This window comes from Coptis chinensis, chromosome 1 (genome assembly GCF_015680905.1).
Source record: "Coptis chinensis isolate HL-2020 chromosome 1, ASM1568090v1, whole genome shotgun sequence".
Lineage (NCBI taxonomy): Eukaryota > Viridiplantae > Streptophyta > Magnoliopsida > Ranunculales > Ranunculaceae > Coptis > Coptis chinensis.
This window is the reverse complement of record NC_141456.1, coordinates 54,259,507-54,269,082: the sequence shown is the minus strand read 5'-3', so window position 1 is coordinate 54,269,082 and position 9,576 is coordinate 54,259,507. Positions and strand designations below refer to the sequence as shown.

Genomic DNA, 9,576 nt, shown 5'->3' with positions numbered 1-9,576 from the left:
ACAACGAAAGTAAAGTTAATGTTCATGACTGGAGTGGGTTGTTGTTGAACAGAGATGGCATCTACTTTTTTAGTGAGGGCATCGATAAGAGTTTTAAGCTCGGGATTATGTTTAACCTCAAGAGAAGAAGGAGAGGAGCGGGAGGAATCGTTACCTCCCCAATTGTTGTTCTTCTTAGATTGATCTTCTAAGAATTTATAAGCCTCCAAGGCTCCTTTACTAAGAAAACTACCCCCAGTCATGATATCTAGAACCTCCTTATGATAATGTGAAAGCCCCTTGAAGAAAGAACGAACAAGCGTGTCTTTCGCAAGATTATGATGCGGGCATTCAATGAGAAAATCAGTGAAACGATTCCAGGCCTCTGAAAATGATTCATGAGGATTCTGGCTGAAGAAATGAATCTTGTGAAGCATTTCATCTGTTTTTAGTGGTGGGTAAAATTGTTCCATGAACAATTGAACAAGTTGAGCCCATGAGTCCACAGAGTTTGGCGTTTGGGCAGTTAACCAAGACGCCGCCTTTGTCGGGCTAGGGTGAAAGGAAACACCCTAAGTTTAACTTGATCCGGACTTACGCCAGGATGATGGAATGTAGTGAGAACTTGGTCTATCCCCACGCGATGTGTTGGTAAGGCTTCTCGTGGTCTAAACCATAAAACCGGTAACAAGTTAAATATATTAGGGGATTCAAAAATCCCCACTAGGGTCTGCAAGAACGATGCACGACTTAGGGCCATCGTTTAGTATTTTATAAAAATCGAGAGAGGAGTCTCTTGTTCTTTAGCCATTGATGCAAGTGTAGTGTGTGAAATTCTAGATAGCGTGTTGTATTTATTTCTATGAAAAACAAGCCTGATTATACTAGAATTAAAACTCCTCCGACGTAAGAGAAGAGGAGGTGGAAGAAGAAGGAGAATGCCTCCTTGCTACACAGCGTTTGAATAGCGTCTTTAGATAATGCGATCTCAGTGTATGTAACAAGTTAGAAACACTGAGTAACTTGAAGACATAAAATTTGCATTTACCTATGAAAATTGGGCTGTTCACACTGAATTTTCCCTTGAGGGCGCGAGTGCCCTCTTGTTTGGGCGCGGGTGCCCTCTGTTTTGTCGAATGTCCAGTGTTTTGGGCGCGGTCGCGCTCGGTTTGGGCGCGGGTCGCGCTCCAGGGTTTTCAAGTTTTAGGCCTTTTATCGTACTCTAAAAAATCTGAAATTTTTACAGTAATTTGCTAAGACGTCTATCAAGTAGCCTGTAAAATGTTAGATCAATCGGAGCTGTGAAAGTTCCTCTACAGCCCTTCAAAGTTTGGGAAACGGTTTTCGGACACAATACAAACAACCGAATGGTTAACCCATCAAAACAAATCCAAAAATTGCCAAATTTTTATTGGAGACTCCTGACAGATCCTAATTGTTCCTGTAAAAAATTTAGAGCAATTGGAGTTCTACAACCTCTCCTTATTGGCTGGTGTTCCATATATTAAGTGTTTGCAATACTGCAGAAACACACTGGAAACACTCTACTATTTAGGAGGTCAAAACAAATCAAAAACTCATCAAATTTTTACTAAAAACTACTGACTTAGGATAGATACTCCTGTAAAAATTATAGAATTTTTAGAACTCCCTAAGTAACCTTACTCGTCTGTTTTTCAAGAACATATGGTGTGAAAACGGAAATGCAGCACTGTAAAGATCGTATTTTTTTCACAAGGTAAACCAACTTTGAAAAATCTGAAAATATTCCAGTAAATCAACAACACATTCAATATTATGTATGAAAATTTTCAGAATTTTCGAAAATTTAGAAATACCTTCACCGCAGTGTTTTTCTCTGTGAATCCGCAGCCCCTATGCCTGAACAATGAACAGTTCCGAAAATTCAAGAAATAAGAATGAAAAATTAAAAGGGTGGGTGGGTAGAGAATGGGGGATTGCCCCTTGGATTCAAGCAATTGAATTCTTGTCATGAACGAGATTAAGATGGCAGCGGCGCCATTTGATAACCGTAAAAATAATAGTAGAATCCTAAATATTAATGTTAACAACACTAATACGTAATCCTACCATTCTTACGTTTAAATCAGTTCTTCTTACTCTCAAGTCATAATCATGCAATATAATGAGTAAGGATTCGTTCCACTCTTAAACCCTCAAGACTTAAATTGAATTCAACTAATCAAACCCAAAAAGAACAATGGTGAGAGTAATGATTTGATGTGAATTTTCTATTATACCATTCCCAACAATTGAATCTAAACAAGACATAATATAAAGATTTAAACTTTATTTGTTTAAACTCAATTTGAAACTACTCATGCAATAATTGAATTAAACTAATAATGGCAAATAAGTAAATCTAAGGATTTAAGCTAATAAATAAATGAAAATGAAACTAGATTATGGAGAACTAATTAACTTTATTTATCTAATAGAACAATAAGAACAAGATATGATTGAATGAATAACAACTATTTTATTTATCTAATGAATGATATTCAATGATTTAAATAACTAAGCTAAAACAAAGAATGAAACTAATTAATAGAATGAAAACTAAGTAATTAACTAATATAGATCTAACTTTTTCTAACCCTAAACTCCATTAACATTAGCTTCCTAACCTAACTGCCATTAACAAAGAGTCAAGCTTTTGTTTTTATACTTCCAGATCCAAAAATCGTGCATGGGCTTGGAGCCATGTTTTGGGCCGGAAAATCGGGCCCAAAACCCAATTTCTTTAGTCCAAAATGGGCTCTTCAGCTGCAGTTGGCTTCGATAGATGTTTCGTCCACTTTTGCTCCTCTGATTGGGCCAAGGCTTAGACCATTGGAAAGCTCTTTCCGAGCCGGTCGTTTTGACATAAGATACTCCCAATTCTGAGGTCTGAGTCCAAAGATACGGCCTTCGAAAGTTCTCACGACTTGTCTTGTTGTTTACGCCGTGTTGACTTTTCAGCTTTTGATCGGGCTTTACAAAGGCTTTTTCTCCTTGAATCTTGGCCTTTATTCACAGAACTCCTTAGCAACCGACCTTTGCTCCTTTATCTCGCTAAAGTAGCACATTTCTGCACATAATAGACTTTGAAGCCTGAAATGCATAAAAACACGTAATCAGTATTAACTCTTAATTATTACTCACATAATTGGTCTAAAAGTATGATTGTTAAGGGGTTAAAACTACAGTTTTGGGCTTTTATCAGCCTGGAAAACCTAAAGCCTACAAAAGTCAAATTGAAGTTAGTTGACTGTTCTACCAAGATTCCCAGAGGCATAGTTGAGGATGTTCTTATTCAAGTAGCCGATTTCCACTATCTAGTGGATTTCATTGTGATAGACACCTAGGAGCCCTTTGATAAAATTCCAATTATTCTAGGCCGAGCTTTCCTCGCTACCGTAAAAGCTTTGATAAATTGTCAAAATGGTGAAATGAAGATCAACTTTGGTAAGATGTCCATAGACATAAATATCTTTCACCTGTTGCATAAGAATTATGATGACATCGAAGGTGGAGAGGTGTACTTCCTTGATAGCATGATACAAGAATCCTTCCCATTCGAAGATACAATTGAGAGTGCTCAATCTACAGAAAACTGTGCTGAACCTGAGAACCCAACCACAGAAGCGTTGCTAGCTATGTTCTTGGAATCTCTGTAGAAAATTCAGGATTTAAGTGAGCATAATGGAAAATTGACAGAGAGAGTATCATATCTTGAGAAGATGAACTTTACATTTTAGGATGAACAACAGACTTCTGTCTAGAAAAATCAGTTACTAGAGAATCAGCTTAAATAAGTTTTGGAAAAATAACAGAATCTAGAAACTAAAATGAGTCTTTTGAAGCAGAAAGTAGACCATATTGATAAGAAGCATTGCACTGTTGAAGCCTCTTCTACACCATCATTGTCTAAATGAGAGAAGTATGTGAACCAGTCTACTGCCCACCTTGAGTGCAGTCAGCCAGACATCCATTATCATCACTGTGGTGGTAAAGGGCACATTAGATACTATTGTCCTGTTAGAAAGAAAGATTTTCATCAATCTTCTACACAGAGGAACCACAAGGCCTATCACACAATCATCAGACCTGAAATAGTTCAAGGTAGAAAAGCAACTTCACCAACAATCTTTCCAGCTTATCAAGGAGTATTTTTGGCAACCCACAAGGTGAGACCTCTTTGTCCTCCAAACATTCGTCAGATTTGGGTATGAAAATCTGATCTCCTCACTCCAAATTGATAATGCATGATATATAGTCTTAGGGATCTGACTTAAAAAAAAAAATAATAAATAAAAGAAAATTAAAAAAAAAAATGGTATTAGCAATCTGACTTGCTAGATGCATTGACCCATGTGGTGAATCTTTGGTTACAGGGACGATGTCCACAGCCATTAGCGGAGTTCATTGCGAGTGCTTCGCTTACTCCACTTCTTAAGCCAGATAATAGTATTCATCCTATAGCTGTGGGCATGGTTTGGCGCCGTCTGGTCTCCAAGATTGCAATGAAAGGAGTTTCCAAAGACGTGGTAGGGTACTTACAAGATTTTCAATATGGAGTTGGTGTTTCTGGTGGAGCAGAAGCAATTTTGCACGCTGTCAACCGTATAGTGTATGCTAACAGGGACAATACCTCTCTTTCGATGCTGCTTGTAGATTTTCAGAATGCCTTTAACATGGTTGACCAGAATACCATGTTAAGAGAGGTTTGTATCCGGTACCCAGCTATTGCCCTTTGGGTCGAGTACTTATATTGTCAACCTGCAAGGTTATATTTGGGAGATGGCTACATATGGTCTGTTACTGGGGTCCAGCAAGGTGACCCTTTGGGTCCCCTTCTATTTGCACTGGTGTTGCATCCCCTGATTCTGCTGATCCAGTCCAGTTGTCAGTTGTTGCTACAGGCTTGGTATCTAGATGATGGGACTCTGATCGGAGATACAGAACAGGTGGCGACAACTTTGGGTATGATTTAGGAAGAAGGACCTTCTTACGGGCTGGTTCTTAATGTGGCTAAAACTGAGATATTTTGGCCATCACTGGATCCACGTTGCTCCACTCCTGGTCTCTTTCCTTCAGATTTGTCCCATCCTCAGCAGGGAGTCAAGTTACTTGGAGGTGCAGTCAGCACTGATTCATCCTTTGTCATGGGGCTTGCTCACAAGCGTGTTGAAAAGGTTGTGTCTTTGATGGATCGTTTAGCTATATTGGAAGATCCACAGTGTGAGTTAGCTCTCTTACGTGCTTGTGCTGGGGTCTCTAAGTTGGTCTTTGCGATTCGTACTTGTCCACCATCCCTTTTTAGAGAGGCAGCTAAGACTTTTGATCGGCATCTCCGTAGTGTTCTCCAGGGTATTGTGGTTTCTGATGGTCCTAACTTCAGTGATTTGCAGTGGCATTTATCGACACTCCCATTACGTCTGGGTGGGTTAGGTATTTATTGTGCTACTGATGTCTCTATTATTGCGTTTGTGGCCTCCCGTTGTCAGACGTCTGAGCTTCAGAACCACATTCTTAGGAGTTGTGGGCCAGTACCTTTGGATGCGATTCTTGATGTTGCTAACAGTGCATTGAGTCTTTGTCTATCCGATTTTGACCTCAGTTCTATGGCTGTGAATGCTTCCGTCCCCTCAAAACCATAAAAAGTTTTGGCGGAAGCGTTCTATGGTAAGATTGTTGCTGGTCTTGAAAGGGAGTTTGTGTTATCTGCTCGTCAGAAAGCAGTCATTGGATGCTTGCAGTCAGAACACGCAAAATATTTTCTACTTGCTATTCTGATGGAGGGACTTGGACAAACAGATGTCCCGGTGGAGTATCGTTCTATTCTCCAGTACCGTCTCATGATTCCTTTGTACTCTGATGGTGGTCTATGCCCTGTTTGCAAAAAGAGTAGACTAGATGCTTTCGGGGACCATGCAACACATTGTCGACATTTTCCAGGTTTCAAATATCGACATGACCATGTCAGAGATATTTTATGTGATGCATTTTGGAGGGCTGGGGTACAGGTGAAGAAGGAGGCTCCCATGAATTTTCTCACTGATCCGAATGAGGGAAGATCTACACTTCGGCCTGCGGATGTATTGATTTACAGTTGGTCTGAGGGGAGACATGCATGTGTTGATGTAACTGGAGCCTCTCCATTGGTAGGGCTTGGGAATGGAGTCTTTGAGGTGGGTGAAGCAGCTAAGAGAGCAGCGACAGGGAAGATGGAGAAGCATGAAGAAGCTTGCACGGCTAACCAGCATTGTTTCATTCCATATAGTTTCGACACTTTTGGTTTCTTGGAACAACAGTCTGTTGAGCTTCTCAAGAGACTTTAGAAAGTGATGGACAGTAACGTTATGACAGCTGGTTCTAACGAGTTTGCTTTTAGAAGAATAGGATTTGCTATTCAGAAAGGACTTGCGGCGCAGCTTGTTGCACGCTTGTTCTAATTATTTGTAAAATTCCTTAACAGTTTCAATAAAATTTCCACTTATTAAAAAAAAAATTAAAAAAAAAAATCTTGGTAAAAGGAAATGTTCTTATTTTTGGGATTAATTTTGATATTCAGCATCAATGGTAACATCTTCCTTTTTTCTCATTCATTTCATTTACTTAATTTCTATACATTAAGGACAATGCATATGTTAAGTTGGGGGAGGGTGTACTTGAGAAATGAATTTCGAAAATTAGTTTTCAAAAATAAAAATATTTTTGTTTCTATATCAGTAGCATGAGAAAAATGAATTTTAATGATGAGTCTGGGATATAGATTCTATACTGCTTAGTGTTGAGTTTGATAGATAGTTGATATTATTGATTTCATTACCGCTTAGACTATTTATTATCCTCAGACATAGTTCTTGTTGATAAAATTCTTTTTAAAAGGCACCACCATAGTACTTGGTCAGTTTTGTGTACTTTTGCTAGAAGAGAGATTTAAACCCCTAGTAAACTGGAAGTAGAATTTTTAGACTTATCCCGTGAGACTTGAGCTTTATACCCATTCTTTGGAGAGTTCTTACGAAAAATCCGAGTCTTAGTGACTCAACATCTTTCAGTTCTTTATGTCGTTGTAATATAGTTTCATTATTCGTTGATTTGGTTAATCACGAAGTGACATCAACTGGGGAGATAGCCATTAGGTCTTGTAGTCTATTCGAAACAGAGTATCATACTGATAAGTCAAGCAGTGAACCCATTCAGCCTTTATCCCACCTAGTAGGACCATCATGTTAAACCCTTTTGAGCCTTACAATAAGCCATTTTCTTTCATAAAACCCTTTACACTTTACCTAACTCCAGACAATGAGTATAGCCAAAAACCTTTATCAACCATACCCATATGTTTATGAGAATACGAGGGGAACAAGGAGGAAGAAAGAGCACAAAAGGAAGATTACAAGGAAATATTAGAGAGATACAATGAAAACCATCATTCTGTTCTAAGTGAAATAAACTAGTGGAAAACAAGCATATCCAGTAATAATCAAGGATATACCACTGAGTTAAAAAAAAAAGAAAGAAGAGTTGAACAAAATGGATGGAAAACTAAGATAAAGGAAGAATTTTCTCTACAATATAGAATTTGAAGAAATCTTCCAAAGAATGAAGTAAAATCCTTACTGTTTCAGAAACAACCTTTGAATCATTTTTACCTTTCCTTCATAAACCAATACCCAAACCAAGTTACAACCCATGACTTATCACTACAGTATGGTACGAAGTCTATAATAGGTGAGAGGATGCTAAAGTGAAGGACCTGACACTTCAAATGTGATTGACATTCTTTCCTTGAGACTACTTTCATCCAGAAGTCCGTTTTTCAAGGTAGTATGTGGGATGTTCATGCATTATTCTTTTCCCCACATACATGAGGTAAAATAGTAGACCATCTTCTGAGAGATTCTTTTCTGAGAGTATGACCGGTGAGGATTAAAAGTCGTGATTATCTGCCTATGGTAAACTAGGGATTCCATTTCTTGGATAGGAGAGTATAGGAGATTAACTAAGTACAAACATAAGCCTTGATTGAGAATTTTGTCAATTTTTACTATCTCCCATCATAATCTATGAGTCTTTGTAGCAATGTAGTTAGCAATGGAGAACGTCTGTTGGAGTAAGCACGAAGTGGGTAAGGAATTTATCTCTCTGAAAAATACTATCATTCCTGAACATGCTATTGATTGATTTTGTGGGTATATCACCTGAAAACCCTCACGAGACTATAACTCGTCCTTTTTGGGGAACTTAAAGGTTTAAAGCCTTGTTGCATATGGTAAATGCAATCGCGATGCCTGTGAAAGTGAGTTAGGATTTTATTATTAGGATGTGATTTTGATCACTTATCTATTTTTTATCTTATTTGCTAAGAGACTAGCAAAATGCTAGTTGGGAGTTGTGATAAATGCTCAAAAAGTGCAATTTAACCATCGATTATGCCTCTTGTTTAGCCATCTTAGTGGACTAATATTGTTTGTAAGTTATGTTTTATGATTCTATAGGTGAAAGAGAGAGTTTTGTGGAATATTAGAGAAAAAGGGGTAAAACGGAGCAATTCAGAGCATTAAGGATCACATGGGAAGCCCATGAATAATCATGGAGAAGGCCAAGGAATTGAAGCTATTAAAGATGCAACTTGGACCTATTTTAAAGCCTATTTGGAAGCCTAAGGCCAAAGGATTCGTTGCTTGGACCAAAGCCCGCAAAAGAGGATAGAAAGATAGAGCAGAAGAGACAAAATAGACTTCCGCGTTTGGAACGCATGGATTATGCGTCCAGACGGATTGCTCGTGTCCAAGACGCATGGATCGCGCGTCTAGACACATTGCTTGCGTGCGAGACGCATGGATCGTGTCCAGATGCAGGAAACGACACTATAGCCAATTCCTTCTCAGTTTTGGAGACGAAGTTGGACTCTGAAAGAAGTCTATTTGTATTAGGAAACAAATGACGGTTTGGAATGCTTCTAGAACTCATTGTAACCCTTATAAATAGAGGACCTAAGTACCTCATGTAATTGGCCAATTCACTTATACTTTTGTCTCCAGAACTTGAGGCAGAGAGAGATTAATAATAAAAGATTCAGTTTTAACTAGCTGAGTCTTAATAAATTAGTCTTTCTAGTCTTATGTTCTTCAACTCTTCTTCTTCTCGTTCTTCGTGTTCTTCCTTCTTTATGGAGAAGGCTAATCTTCTCCTTCAAGGGAGAAGATGAAGCCAGTGCTTAGGGTTTGTTGATTCTTTTGGTTCATGGTGTTCTTCAATCAGGTTAGTTCTTTGTGTTTTTAGTTATTAGTTCCATTGCCCAGACCAAAGGATGGAAGTATAGATTAAGGTTTTTATTTATTGCAATCGAATATCATGCTAGTTTAGGGTTTTATTTATTGTAATTGAATATTTGCTAGTAACATGCTTTTATTTATTGCAATTGAATATAATGCTAGAATAGGGTTTTATTTATTGTAATTGAATATTATACTATTATTCTCTACTTTTCTTCTAGTTGTGTAGTGTTTTAGAGTAAGGGAAGTATTCCTTATGTTTGTCTTAGATGGTGATTCATTGAATAGCTGCCCAAGCTCACATAAA

At 38.1% G+C, this 9,576-nt stretch overlaps 1 non-coding gene across 1 annotated transcript; it reads left to right on the top strand.

Moving 5' to 3' along the window:
- Positions 1–312: 312 nt before the first annotated feature.
- LOC147524562 (small nucleolar RNA R71) lies at positions 313–418 on the top strand. Its single transcript, XR_015206064.1, has one exon. It is a non-coding gene; the product is annotated as a small nucleolar RNA R71 (small nucleolar RNA).
- Positions 419–9,576: the final 9,158 nt, after the last annotated feature.